Raw genomic sequence first — 15661 nt, forward strand, 5'->3', positions numbered from 1 at the left:
GACATCACAAAGAGTACATGTAATGATGCAAAAGTGCCCAGCTCAGTTAGCCTCTGGCCCACAGTGAGCTCTTAGTAAATACGAGTCCCCTCGCTGCCCCTCTCTCTTCTTTCCCCTACAGATAGTTGGAGAGCAAGTCAGTGAAATAAACAGCTAGAGTTAATATTCAGCCCCCTCAAATGTTAAGTTGGAGCAGCCACTATGGAAAATAGTATTGATATTCCTTTAAAAGCTAAAGATAGAGCTACTATATGATCCAGCAATCCCACTCCTGGGCATATATCTAGAAAAGACAAAAACTCTAATTCCAAAAACTACATGCATCCCAGTGTTCATAGCAGTACCGTCTACAATAGCCAAGATATGCGTGCGTGCTCAGTCACTTCAGTCGTGTCCGACTCTCTGCAACCCCAAGGACCATGGCCCGAAAGGCTCCTCTGTCCATGGGATTCTCCAGGCAAGAATACTGGAGTGGGTTGCCATTTCCTTCTCCAGTGATAAAGTATGAAATGAGTGAAGTGAGTGAAGTGAAGTCGCTCAGTCGTGTCCGACTCTTGGCGACCCCATGGACTGTAGTCTGCCAGGCTCCTCTGTCCATGGAAGCAACCTGAATGTCCACCAACTGACAAATTAAGATGTGGTGTGTATACACATTGGACTACTACTCTGCTGTAAGAAGAATGAAAATATTGCCATTTGCAGCAACATGGATGAACCTAGAGCTTAACATACTTAGTAAAGTAAATCAGACAAAGAAAGGCAAATAAATATTGCGTGTGCAATCTTAAAAAGTGATAAAAAAATGAACTTATTTACAAAACAGAAATAGACTCACAGACATAGAAAGCAAATTTATGGTTACCAAAGGGGAAAAGAAGGAGGGGGAGGGATAAATTAGGAGTTTAGGAATTAACTGATACAAACTACTATATTTAAAATATAGGTAAACAACAAGAATTTACTGTATAACCCAGGGGAAAATATTCAATATCTTGCAATAATAGTAATAAAATAAATCTGAAAAAAATAAAAGTAATAAAGTAATCTGAAAATATGTATATATGTGTAAATAACTGGATCATTTTGCTGTGTACCTGACACTAACACAATACTGTAAATCAACTAGACTTCAATTTAAAAAGTTTTTTAAATCTCATCCCCTTCATAGTTGTGAACATGGACATATTGTATGACCTCTATGTGTCTCAGCTTTCAGATTTTTAAAGAGTGTTCTGAAGGGAGAAACCTGGGCTGGAAATATTGATCTGGGCAACATCAACAGTGAAAGCAGAAGCAGCTGCTTAAGAGAAGCAGAGTGAAGTCAGAACAGGGATTACACGAGCCCTCAAGGGTCAGCTGGAGTGTAGAGTGAAAGTGGAAGGAAACAAGAAGAATGGGCCCAGCAAGTGCCCAGTGAAATGTGGAAGCCACACAGAGCACTAGGCAGAAAAGATCCAATACATCCCCGGGTACTTGGCACTCAGGAGCTTATTTATTTCAGGGACGAGATGGAAGTAAAGCTGGTGGAACCATGAGGTAGGTAGACACAAGTTGTGTCCAAGTTGAAAATGATGGGGAAAAAAGGAACTATAATTAAAAAGCTAGACTGGCCCAGTGGTTAAGACTTCACCTTTCAATGCAGGGGTACTAGTTCGATCCTAAAGCAGAAGTTATATTGTAACAAATTCATTAAATATTTTTTTAAAGAGGGAAAAAAACTAAAGCTGGTAGGGTTAAGTCATAATGTCAAGATAAGGAAGATCTGGTGCATTAAAATGTCACAGGAAGGAAAGGGAGAAGATAAGGACAGAAAGACATCAGGAGCCAGGAGTTTTGCAGGGTCAGTGTGGGAAGCCAATGTCCAGGTCACCGCAGTGTTTGGTGAAACCCTTCACAGGGGGCCGTTGGATGAACTTGCACAACATTGACTCCTGAGTGATAGAGAGCAAGGTCAGGGTGGTAAACAGCCCTGGTGGCGCTGTGACATGGCACTGGCCCAGGGAGGGAGTGTGTACCTGGGCTTCCACCTGAAGCGCCAATCTCCAGAAGGTGATAGGAGCAGGGGAAGTTGGAGACTCATCGTATTCGTCTATGGGCTGCTCAGAAGGATGATCCAGTTATGAGTTCAGTTCAGTTCAGTCGCTCAGTTGTGTCTGACTCTTCATGACCACATGGACTGCAGCGCACCAGGCTTCCCTCTCCATCACCAACTCTCGGAGCTTGGTCAAATTCATGTCCATCAAGTCGGTGATGCCATCCAACCATCTCATCTTCTGTCGTCCCCTTTCCTCCCACCTTCAATCTTTCCCAGCGTCAGGGTCTTTTCCAATGAGTCAGTTCTTCGTATCAGGTGGCCAAAGGATTGGAGCTTCAGTTTTAGCATCAGTGAGTATTCAGGACTGATTTCCTTTAGGATGGACTGGTTGGATCTCCTTGCAGTCCAGGGGACTCCCATGAGTCTTCTCCAACACTGCAGTTCAAAGCATCAGTCCTTTGGCATTCAGCTTTCTTTATAGTCTGACTCTCACAACCATACATGACTACTGGAAAAACCATAGCTTTGACTAGACAGACTGTTGTCAGCAAAGTAATGTCTCTGCTTTTTAACTGGTCATTGCTTTTCTTCCAAGAAACAAATGTCTTTTAATTTCATGGCTGCAGTCACCATCTGCAGTGATTTTGGAGCCCAAGAAAATAAAGTCTCTCACTGTTTTCATTCCCCATCTATTTGCCATGAAGTGATGGGACCAGATGCTATGATCTTCATTTTTTGAATGTTTAGTTTTAAGCCAGCTTTTTCACTCTCCTCTTTCATTTTCATCAAGAGGCTCTTTAGTTCCTCTTTGTTTTCTGCCATAAGGGTGGTGTCCTTTACATATCTGAAGTTATTGATATTTCTCCCAGCAATCTTGATTCCAGCTTGTGCTTCATCCAGCCCAGCATGTCGCATGATGCACTCTGCATATAAGTTAAATGAGCAGGGTGACAATAAACAGCCTGACACACTCCTTTTCCAGTTTGGAACCAGTCCATTGTTCCATGTCTGGTTCTAACTGTTGCTTCATGACCTGCATACAGATTTCTCAGAAGGCAGGTAAGGTGATATGATATTCTCATCTCTTTAAGAATTTTCCACAGTTTGTTGTGATCTACACAAAGGCTTTAGTGTAGTCAATGAAGCAGAAGATTTTCTGGAATTCTCTTGCTTTTTCTATGATCTAACTTGGATCATAAGGGTGGACACCATCTCCATTCCCCGCTGGAATCTGTGAAGGTCATAGGCCATCAAGGACAGCAGAACAGAAGGAGGAGCAGAGAATTTTGAGATCTGGGGAGAAAGCACAATCATTTGGGGATCTAGGTAATAGTGGTTTTGACTCATGTCTCTCTTGTCCTTTGCAAAGTACTTTCTCTGGTATTATTTTAATTTTGGAAGGATTAGTTCCATTGTACAGAACTGGGAAACAGTTGACTTATTCGAGATCACACAGTGGGGAGTGGCAGGGCTGGGATGGAGATCTCTATTTCTGTGATTCGTGGTTCAATTCTCTCCCTACCAGGGTGCTTCTGAAATCACCCAAACATACATTTCTTAAGTCCTCTTGTGTGCTAGGCACCACTTAAAGGCATTGACAATGAATTTCACGAGTGGCAGACGTGCTAGTTGTTTGCCCAACACCCACTCCACACTCTTTGTTGCTACTGAACTCTGATTTAATTTGAGGTAACAACATGTATTTGACTGGACCAAACATGCACGACAATCCTGCTTCTCAGTTTCCTTGCAGCTTAAAGGTGTAAAGTGACCTATTTCTGGCCAACAAGGTATAAGGAGAAATCCCCCAGGTGGGGTTTCTGGGAAGACTATACTTTTTACTTTTTTTTTTTTTTTGGCCATCTTAGTTCTCTGACTAGGGATTGAACGCAGGACACAGCAGTGAAACCACTGAGTCAGTGCTGGACAGCCAAGGAACTTCCCTCTACTTTCTTGAGAAAAAGGGACAGGCTCAGCTGTGTCCCCCAGCTTCCTTCTGCTTCCCTAGTCCCTTTTCCCCTGCCTCACTCTTGACATGAGACCTCGGGATGTCAACCTTGCATCCTGCAACCATGAGACCACAACACCAGGATGTGGAAGATGAAGAGAAGAACTCAAACCTCTGGCAGCATTGTTGAACAGCTGAACCAATACCTGCATCCCCCACAAAACCTTTATTTACTTTAGCCATCGGTGCTAGACTTCATATTACCTGCAGATGAATGTATTATAATTGATAAACAGGCCCACTCAGTGAGGCAAGCCCCCAAACCAGTAATCCAACTGGATTCTATTCTATACTATTTATTTGTGTGTTTACGGATACCAGGTGCCATGGCCGATTTTATGTGTCACCTTGACTGGATCACAGATACTTAGTCAAACACCATTCTGGTTGTTTCTGTGAAGATGTTTTTGGATGGGATTAAAGCTGAAGTTGAACGGTTCTATGAAGACCTACAAGACCTTTTAGAACTAACACCCAAAAAAGATGTCCTTTTCATTATAGGGGACTGGAATGCAAAAGTAGGAAGTCAAGAAACACCTGGAGTAACAGGCAAATTTGGCCTTGGAATACGGAATGAAGCAGGGCAAAGACTAATAGAGTTTTGCCAAGAAAATGCACTGGTCATAACAAACACCCTCTTCCAACAACACAAGAGAAGACTCTATACATGGACATCACCAGATGGTCAACATCGAAATCAGATTGATTATATTCTTTGTAGCCAAAGATGGAGAAGCTCTATACAGTCAGCAAAAACAAGACCAGGAGCTGACTGTGGCTCAGATCATGAACTCCTTATTGCCAAATTCAGACTTAAATTGAAGAAAGTAGGGAAAACCACTAGACCATTCAGGTATGACCTAAATCAAATCCCTTATGATTATACAATGGAAGTGAGAAATAGATTTAAGGGCCTAGATCTGATAGATAGAGTGCCTGATGAGCTATGGAATGAGGTTCGTGACATTGTACAGGAGACAGGGATCAAGACCATCCACATGAAAAAGAAATGCAAAAAAGAAAAACGGCTGTCTGGGGAGGCCTTACAAATAGCTGTGAAAAGAAAAGAAGCAAAAAGCAAAGGAGAGAAGGAAAGATATAAGCATCTGAATACAGAGTTCCAAAGAATAGCAAGAAGAGATAAGAAAGCCTTCTTCAGTGATCAATGCAAAGAAATAGAGGAAAATAACAGAATGGGAAAGACTACAGATCTCTTCAAGAAAATCAGAGATACCAAAGGAACATTTCATGCAAAGATGGGCTCGATAAAGGACAGAAATGGTATGGACCTAACAGAAGCAAAAGATATTAAGAAGAGATGGCAAGAATACACAGAAGAACTGTACAAAAAGATCTTCATGACCCAGATAATCACGATGGTGTGATCACTGACCTAGAGCCAGACATCCTGGAATGTGAAGTCAAGTGGGCCTTAGAAAGCATCACTACGAACAAAGCTAGTTGAGGTGATAGAATTCCAGTTGAGCTATTCCAAATCCTGAAAGATGATGCTGTGAAAGTGCTGCACTCAATATGCCAGCAAATTTGGAAAACTCAGCAGTGGCCACAGGACTGGAAAAGGTCAGTTTTCATTCTAATCCCAAAGAAAGGCAATGCCAAAGAATGCTCAAACTACCACACAATTGCACTCATCTCACACGCTAGTAAAGTCATGCTCAAAATTCTCCAAGCCAGGCTTCAGCAATATGTGAACCATGAACTTCCTGATGTTCAAGCCGGTTTTAGAAAAGGCAGAGGAACCAGAGATCAAATTGCCAACATCCGCTGGATCATGGAAAAAGCGAGAGAGTTCCAGAAAAACATCTATTTCTGCTTTATTGACTATGCCAAAGCCTTTGACTGTGTGGATCACAATAAACTGTGGAAAATTCTGAAAGAGATGGGAATACCAGACCACCTGATCTACCTCTTGAGAAATTTGTATGCAGGTCAGGAAGCAACAGAGAGAACTGGACATGGAACAACAGACTGGTTCCAAATAGGAAAAGGAGTTCGTCAAGGCTGTATATTGTCACCCTCCTTATTTAACTCCCATGCAGAGTACATCATGAGAAACGCTGGGCTGGAAGAAGCACAAGCTGGAATCAAGATTGCTGGGAGAAATATCAGTAACCTCAGATATGCAGATGACACCACCCTTATGGCAGAAAGTGAAGAGGAACTCAAAAGCCTCTTGATGAAGGTGAAAGTGGAGAGTAAAAAAGTTGGCTTAAAACTCAACATTCAGAAAACGAAGATCATGACATCCGGTCCCATCACTTCATGGGAAATAGATGGGGAAACAGTGGAAACAATGTCAGACTTTATTTTTGGGGGCTCCAAAATCACTGCAGGTGGTGACTGCAGCCATGAAATTAAAAGACGCTTACTCCCTGGAAGGAAAGTTATGACCAAGCTAGATAGCATATTCAAAAGCAGAGACATTACTTTGCCAACAAAGGTTCGTCTAGTCAAGGCTATAGTTTTTCCTGTGGTCATGTATGTATGTGAGAGTTGGACTGTGAAGAAGGCTGAGCGCCGAAGAATTTATGCTTTTGAACTGTGGTGTTGGAGAAGACTCTTGAGAGTCCCTTGGACTGCAAAGAGATCAGCCCTGGGATTTCTTTGGAAGGAATGATGCTAAAGCTGGAACTCCAGCACTTTGGCTACCTCATGCAAAAAGTTGACTCACTGGAAAAGACTCTGATGCTGGGAGGGATTGGGGGCAAAGGGAGAAGGGGACGACAGAGGATGAGATGGCTGGATGACATCACTGACTCGATGAACGTGAGTCTCAGTGAACTCCGGGAGTTCACCCGGATGGACAGGGAGGCCTGGCGTGCTGCGATTCATGGGGTCACAAAGAGTTGGACACGACTGAGCGACTGATCTGATCTGAACATTTAAATAGGTAGACTGAGGAAAACAGATTGCCCTGCCTAATGCTGGTGGGCCTAATCCAATCAGTTGAAGGCCTGACTAGTTCAAAACCTTGACTATTCCCCCAGTGAAAGGGAATTCCTCCTGCTTGACTCTCTTCAAGCAAGGACATTGAGGTTGGTTTTTTCTTGTTGTTGTTTTTTTTTTTTTTTTACTGCCTTCAGGCTCAAACAGAATCATCAGCTCTCCTGGGTCTCCAGTTTGCCAGCTGCAGATCTAGGAACTTGAGAGCCTAGATAATTATGTGAGCCAATTTCAACAAATAAATAATGGATAGGTAGATAGACAGATAAATCCTATTGGCTCTGTATCTCTGGAGGACCTTGAATAATACATCAGCTGTCTTTTTTTTTTTTTTTTTCCTACAAACACTTGTATATAGTCAGAGCAGTTATTTTCACAATAACCCAGAAATGGAAATAGCTCACGTGTCTATCAACAGGAGAATGGACAAACTGTGATATATCCATACAATGGAATACTGCTGAGCAATAAAAAGGAACCACTGTTGGTACATGCAAAATCATGGAAGCATCTCAAAAGCATTATGCCAAGTAAACAAAGCCAGACCTAGAAGACCACATACTACATGACTTTATTTATATGAAATTCTAGGAAAAGGTGACTGCTTATAGTGGTTATAAGCAGATGAGTAGTAACCAGGATCAGGTACAAGGCAACTTTGGCATCATAGAAATATATTCCCTATCGTTTTTATAGTGGTGGTTACATGGGTGTATACACTTGTCAAAGTCATTAAACTTTAGTTAAAATGGATGTACTTTATGTATGTAAATTATACCTCATTGAAGTTGATAATGAAAAACATTTTTTTAATTTGTGGTGGGTCACATAGATAGAGATAATCCAAATACATATAAATAAAGAAATAGAGGAAAGAAACACTGAATGTCAGATAAATCCAGGGAGAAAATCACTTCACAAAATATATACATATCAATCACTTAACCAGGTGCAGCTACAAATTGGGATTTGAGCTTCCCAGAAGACAAAGCAGAAAAAGAAATATTCACAAGCTTTCGTATGTCCGTAAGAGAAAATCATAGTGTGCATAAAATAGAATTGGACCACAGATGGGGACTGGCTAAGACTTGGAGCTTCCAGTGTAGGCGGCCTAGGTTCGATCCCTGGTCAGGGAACTAGATCCCTCATGACGCAGCTAAGAGTTGGCATGCCGCAATGACGATCCCACTTGCCAGAGCTGAGACTCAGCACAGCCAAATAAATAAATAAATTTTTTTTACAAAAGTTAGACCGTAGAGATACGGTGGCTTCTGAGTATGACGAGAACACAGAGAAGGAAGTGACTAACTCTGTTTGGGAAAACCAGGAAATGCTGCAGAGATGAGGGTAGGGGGAAAAAACAGCTAATGCTGACTATTCAGGGAGTGTGGATGTGAGACGGGTGGGATTGGACTTCTGCATGGGAAACAATCAGCCTAACTCATTTCCTAGATGTCCTTCAACTCTGAAGTGCTGGGATCAGAGGTCGCATTCTCAGGAAGCAGGAAGAAGGCTGGGGCCTGAGGAAGGAACCGTTACCCCCGCAGCCAGGAGGGGCATGTAATCTATTTACCCACTAGTGGGCTACAGACCCATCCAAAAGAGGCGCAGACTCCAGCCAGTCCTGGTCTGGAAGGCCTTTGTCGGGTCAACATTCACCCTTTCGCTATTGGATGGTGGGGTGGTGGGGGTCCCCAGGGTGGCTCAGAGCCTCGGGGGAGGCAAAGGAAGCGGCAGCCCCTACAGAGCGTTTTCGTATTTTAGCAGGCACTCCCTGCCCACACGGATGACCTCTCCTCCCTTCCGCTGCCAGAGTCATGCCTGATTATCACCAGCTAATGAGAATTCCTGGGCTTGGTCAACAGCCCACATTCAGGAATCTGCTATTCATGAGAAATGTCAACTTTACGAAAACGCGCCCTGTGGGTCAGCTCTTTTTCCCACATTCAGGGTTTACAGCTGACCGGGAGTTTGTTTCACATGATCTGCTGATGGGGGAAGAGGTCGTAATCCAGGAAACTGCTCTGGCAAATCACCCCTGAGCCAGCAGAGCCTTCTGGAACATTCTTTTTATGTTTCCCCTTAGAAACCACTTGGAAAGGGAAGCGTTGGGATTTAAACAAGGCTCCAGGGGAAGACGTGGTGCCCAAAGGGATAACAGAGCAGACAGAGGAAGGCACCACAACCTGAACTCATTTTCCCAGAGTGCACGCAGAACGGCTGCTGGGTTGAGAGGAATGCTGGAAACGTCACCGGAGCTGCAGGGTGATGAGATGAGAACTGTTATTCGGGAGTATGACATTTCATGATGTGACATTACTTTATTCATTGATAGGACTCAAAGTATTAAGTCCCCGTTGCCTAAGTCAGACAGAGGAGAAATATATGGCATCGCTTATATGTGTAATCTAAAATAAAATGATATAAATGAGCTTATAAGACAGAAAGAGACTCACAGACTTAGAAAACTCTCATGGTTGCCAGGGGGAAGGGACAGTTAAGGACTTCGGGAAAGACATGTACACGCTGCTATATTTAAAATGGATAATCAACAAAAACCTATTGTATAGCACAGGGAACTCTGCTCAATGTTACGTGCCAGCCTGGATGGGAGCCGGGTTTGGGAGAGAATGGATCCATGTATATGTTTGGCCGAATCCCTTCACTGTTCATCTGGAACTATCACAACATTGTTAGTCAGCTACACCCTAATACAAGATGGTTTGGGTGTTAAAAAATAAAATTAAAAATAAAAAATTCCACTTTGTATCACATGCACACTTTCTGGCCCTGAGTAAATGGTGGGACTCATTTCAACAAAGCACCCACCCCTTGGAGAGCACTGCCCTACGCCTGGTCACTTGACTTAACTTTTTTGCTCCTAAACTGACTTCTGGACCAACAGATGGTTGCCTGCATAAAGATAACAGTGCATCCTATGGAGTCCAGCAGGACCTGTCGGGGTATTTCTGAAGGTGAACTTTCTTTTGTGAGGAGACCCTGGATTTTCGGGGTTTGGCATAATAATTCTGGATGGAGCCACGCACAGGAAATACTAAAACTCTACAAGCTCTCTCGGAGAGAACAGGAGGTGCTGGGCTCCCACTGGCCCCTGCCCGGTCGCCCACACCCCTCCACATCAAGCAGCACTGGCTCTCCTCAAGGGCCCACCACCCCCTGCCAACTTCCAAAGAACCACAACAGCACAGAGTCAACTAAATCCTAATGACTGAGTTTGTATGGCACCCCAAGGTTGACAAGTGCTCTCAACCAAGCCCCCCACAGCCCAACAAGGAAGGTTCAGAAGGCTTTACCAAAACTGGGAAATGGGGCCCAGAGAAGCGCCCCACATCACACAGCTAGTTGAGGGGGGAATCGCCTAGTTATCAACACATCTGTCTCTGCAGTCAGAGGAATCTCGCTGAAACCCTGGCTGGCTGCGCTCAGCTTATTACCTCACTCCCTGGAGCTGGTCTCCTCCCCTGCAAGAAGGCACAGGCTCCAGGAACAGAGTTTAGGGGCCACCCTGCCAGGGGGCTCAGCTCCATCATGTACCAGCTGTGTGATTGTAGGCAGATTACTTAACCTCTCTGTGCCTGAGTCTCCTCTATAAAGTGGGGGTGATACTGGTACCCACGGCACACATTACACAGTAACTCTCACAAGCATATGTGGGGAGAAAGAAGCCAAACCCAAAGGGCCACGCTGCGTGATTCATTACATTTGACGATCAAAAACAAGCCAACTGCTTAATGAGCATAGGATTTCCTTGCAGAGTGCTGAAAATGTTTTGGATCTGCATAGAGTTGGTGGTTTCACAACCCTGTGGATGAACTAAACACCGCTGGATTGCGCATTTTCAGTGGTGATTTTTGTTATGTGAATTTCACCCTAATTAAAAACAATTTTTTTAATGGACCAAACTCATCTTCAGTGATGCATGTCAAAAGAGAGATCACTGGGGGTGGGGAGACGGTAAAAACTGGGAGAGGACATGAGGGAAATGGGAAATGTCCTGTATCTTAATGTGGGTGCTGGTGATCACAGAGGTAAAAACCCATCGAGCTCCATGCTTGAGATGTATGCACTTAGAGGGCTGTTATGAAAATTAAATGAGGGCACCCTCAGCAAGCTCTTTAAACAGTTCTGGCACATAATAAATGCTCGATAATTTGTAACTCCCATTCGTAGCATTATCTCTTACTGTTAGGATTGGATGATGCAATACACACAGGGCATTTAGTATAGGAGCTAGCTTTTCATACAGTCCCCCAAAAGAGGCAATTTTCATTCATTTAAAATTGAACCCAAACTTTCTGGCTTAAGATTCAGAGTGTTTTGCAAAGCACCATGTTCCTCACTCCTGGGGATCGGTTTGACATTAGTTTTGTGGGGGAAAAAAGCTCAAGACTTAAGGATTAGGGGTTGGTACAACATAGCACTGCCTCTAGACAAACTAGGTTACTTCCCCCTGGCCCGGGTACAAAGCAAACCATTTGCCATCACACAGGCAGAACATGGAAAGGAAAGGCATCTCTCATTCACCTGAAGGCTGATGGTGTATGGGGAGAGACTATCCTTGTTAAATCCTGCTTTCACTGGGCCCTGACAAGCAGGGCCTACCCAGCTTGTTAACATGCTCATTTTATTTGCCTCCTATGCTGCCGGGTTACATTTGATTGGCAAGCTTCATACAAATCTGAAAGAATGACACCTTCCCTCCGTTGGGCTGCTCAGTCTCAGGCATCAATACATCCTCACCTCTCAGCCTTCATTCATTGTGTGTCTGTCCTTCCAAATTCAGCTCTCTGCAGGTGTCAGTCCTGCTTTAGGGCTTGGTTGTCTATTCAGCCCAAGAATTGCTCCTGGAACTTAATAATAGGAACTTTAAAATGCCTGAGGAAGGAAGGGAGAGAGTCGGGGGCTCCCTGGTCAGGCAGACCTTTCAGAACAGAGTCATTTCCCTACCTTCTGATCCAAAGAAGATTTGTTCAGGAAGAAAACCCTGAAGCAGAAAGAGGCTGATCTCGAGTGCCAAAGGCAATGGCTTCCTGGTTCATTCTGAGTCCATTTAGAAAAAGTTATCAAGATTCAGAAATTGCAGTAATTTTTGCTTTGGGTGGGCGGGAAGTGGAAGGGAGGGTGCTTAGGTACAAAAAAAAGTTTGTGTGATTTTTTTGTTTGTGTAATGTTTGTTTTGTTTTCACCCTTATCTCTTATCAGCATGGTATTTCACAAGCGTAGAGTGTCAACCACAACACATTTCCATCTAAACTAACTGAATTTAGATCTTAAAAGTAAGTACAACCTCTTACCTCCATGGTCTTCCTCCCCGAAACCCATAACTCCAGAACTGAGCATGAGAAAAGCATCAGGCAAATCCCAATTGAGGGGCAGTCTAGAAAATACCAGACTGTTACTCCTCAAACCTCACTGAAAGGTCAAACTCAAAAGGTCATCAACAGCAAAGAAAATTCTAGAAACTTTCATAGTCAAGAGGAGCCTTAGGAGACACAAAACTAAGTGTAACGTGCTATCATGGGATCCTGGAACAGGAAAAGGACATTCAATAAAAACTAAAGAAAGCTAAATAAACAGGATTTTTAATTATTAATATTGGTTCACTAATTGTACAAAAAAGAAAAAAGTCCCATTCTAATATAAGATATTAATAATAGAGAAAACTGAGTGTAAGGTATATGAGAACTCTCTGAACTATCCTTGCAATTGATCTGTAACTCTAAAACTATCCTACAAAATCTGAAGCTTATTAAAAATTTTTTCTCTACAGAGCATTGTCCAAAATGTCAGTAACCCAGTCCCACTCTCCACTCCCTTCCAAAATGTACCTGGTCGTCAAGACTTGAACACCTCAGAGGTGTCACCTCTCTTGTGTTTCTAACCCCAAAGTGCAAGACCACCACTCACTTAAGGTCAAAGACAATTGGTGGGGCGGGGGGGCGGTGTAGGATGGGAAAACAACCACTGCCTGGACCCACCATTCCTTCATTCCAAAAATTAAAATGAGCTTAATATGTTTAGCTGCAAACTAACAATTTACTTAATCCAGGTGTCCAAACTTGACAATTTTATCATGTATAAAAGCTATTGTGATTTTATCGCATGCCAAGCATCAGGAAATATCCATGAGAAAGACAGATGCAGATTCTTCTCTCCTGGGACTGCAGGTTACATGTTAGGATGCGTGATAGACATTTGGGCCAGGGAGGGGATGAGGGTATGGTGGTGACCAAGAGACCTGCTCAGGGTTTGCTCCAGGTGCAGTGATAGGTGGTCAGGACCATCTGTACCTTCTGTCCTCACCTCTCTTTGAACCAGAGAGATGGTTGACTGAGGTTTGATACAGCCTACAGCATACAGATTACAGATTTTATCAGCCCAACTGACTGGGGGCTTGAATTTGGCCCTGAAGGCAAGGAAAAATTTCTTCAGGTACCCCCATTACTTCAGCAAGTCATTAGCAACTTTTCATTAGACAAATACTCCTTGAGTGTCCACTGAGTATCAGCCACTGCGCTAAGTGAGGGTGATCCTGCAAGATAAGTCTCATGGAGATCCAAGTCTTAACGTGAGACACAAACCAGAAAACAGACTGAGAAAATATAGCCTGAGGAGTGCTGCAGTATAGCAAAAGAGACCTGCAAGCCTTCCCCAGGCCAGCATCCAGGAATAATGCTTTTTAAAAATCAGCTTTAGGTACTTCCTTGGTGGTCCAGAGTTTAAAACTCCATCCTGCCAATTCAGGGGGCGCGGATTTGACCCCAAGTCAGGGATTCCATGCCCTGTGGGGCATGGCAAAATAAATCAACGGGTGTCATTTACAAAAGTAAAATGCATCTGTTTTAAGTGTTCCTAAACACTTGAGTGAGTCGATGAGTCTGGCATAGGTATATGCCTGTGTAACCTCCATCACAAGTATGATCTAGAGTCATTTTATCGCCTTAAAAATTTCCTTTGTTAGTTCTAGAAGCTCTTTTGCAGATTACCTGTGAATAGGGCTTCCCTTGTGGCTCTTTGGAAGGAATGATGCTAACGCTGAAACTCCAGTACTTTGGCCACCTCATGTGAAGACTTGACTCATTGGAAAAGACCCTAATGCTGGGAGGGATTGGGGGCAGGAGAAGAAGGGAATGACAGAGGATGAGATGGCTGGATGGTATCACTGACTCAAAGGACGTGAGTCTGAGTGAGCTCCAGGAATTGGTGATGGACAGGGAGGCCTGGAGTGCTGCGATTCATGGGGTCGCAAAGAGTCGGACACGACTGAGCGACTGAACTGTGGCTCAGCTGGTAAAGAATATGCCTGCAATGTAGGAGACCTGGGTTCGATCCCTGGGTTGGGAGGATCCCCTGAAGAAGGGAAAGGCTACCCACTCCAGTACTCTGTCTTGGAGAATTGGGGTCGCAAAGAGTCAGACACAACTGATTAACTTTCACTTTCACTATCTGTGAATAAAGAGAGTTTCACTTCCTTCTTTTTTTAAAAAAAAATTTCCTTTGGGTATCTTTATACTCATTCCCTGTCTCCCCCACCCCCAATCCCTGGAAACCACTGGTCAGTTTTGCTATTATGGTTTTGCCTTTCCTAGAACTTCCTGGAATCACACAGTCTTTTGTTTCTGGCCCTTTTCATTTAGCCTCCTGCCTCTGAGAATCATCCACATTTTTGGGTATCAGTACAGTCCTTTTGTTGCTAAGCAGTGTTCTGCCTTATGGATGGACCACAGGTGTTTTATCCATTCACTAGGTGATGGACACTTGGGTTGCTTCCAGTTTGCGGCTGTCGTAAGTAAAGCTACAACTGACCTCAGTCTTAAGGGACAGTGAGGGTTAGTGAGTCAGAAAAGAATATTCTAGAAAGGCGGATTAGCAAAGGGAAGAAGATGAAGAAAGACTGGAGGAAGAGAGAGGAATTGACCATGGCAGCAATGCGAAGGGAAGACACTGAGAAGACACGGCAGGATTTTCAGCAGAAGGTTTGCGGTTTGGAGTTTGCAGATTGGAGTCTGAAGATGACCTGTGAGGGTTGCATCTAGTTGTTTGTGATACCCACCAGACATCCAGGAAGGGAGGTTTAATGAGAAAGGAGGCTTAAGGAGAACTGTTGAGCACACAGCTGGCATACAACGGTTGAAGCCATGGGTGTTGGTGAGATCACCCAGGCAAGGAACATAGGGTGAGGAGTTATTTGAAGGCTCAGCCACCTAACCCATGGGCACAGAAGAACCAGGCTGAGCATGGGACAGCGGTTAAGAAGCTGGATTCAGGGCCCAGACTTCTGGGCTTCAAATGTCAGCTATGTGACATGAAGCAAGTCACTTGATTTTCATTTCCTTTTCTATAAAATGGTTTATAATATACCTACTCATAGCGTAGGTATAAAGATTAATAAAGATTAACTGATATTCATTCAAGCATAGTTCCTAGGACACCATTAGACACTTGCCCATGAGAGGTACTATGTGTTAACTACTGTTAATACAAAAAAGAAAAAAAAAAAAAAAAAAAATAGGGCGTAGGTAGCAGAGAGAACTAAATTAAATGACATCTCCATGCATGGCAAGCTGAATGACACTGAGAAATTTAACATCTCTGAGCCGAAAGTCCCTTACCTGAAAAATGAGGATAACTCT

General features: G+C 43.5%; 1 long non-coding RNA gene across 1 annotated transcript in view; it reads right to left on the reverse strand.

Moving 5' to 3' along the window:
* The window catches only part of LOC133260359 (uncharacterized), a 57275-nt gene that overhangs the window by 25998 nt on the left and 15616 nt on the right, over positions 1–15661 (reverse strand). Inside the window, exon 2 of the long non-coding RNA XR_009740783.1 lies at positions 2016–3328. This is a non-coding gene — a long non-coding RNA (uncharacterized LOC133260359). The remainder of the gene's footprint in view (positions 1–2015; positions 3329–15661) is intronic.

This window comes from Bos javanicus, chromosome 14, assembly GCF_032452875.1.
Source record: "Bos javanicus breed banteng chromosome 14, ARS-OSU_banteng_1.0, whole genome shotgun sequence".
Classification (NCBI taxonomy): Eukaryota; Metazoa; Chordata; class Mammalia; order Artiodactyla; family Bovidae; genus Bos; species Bos javanicus.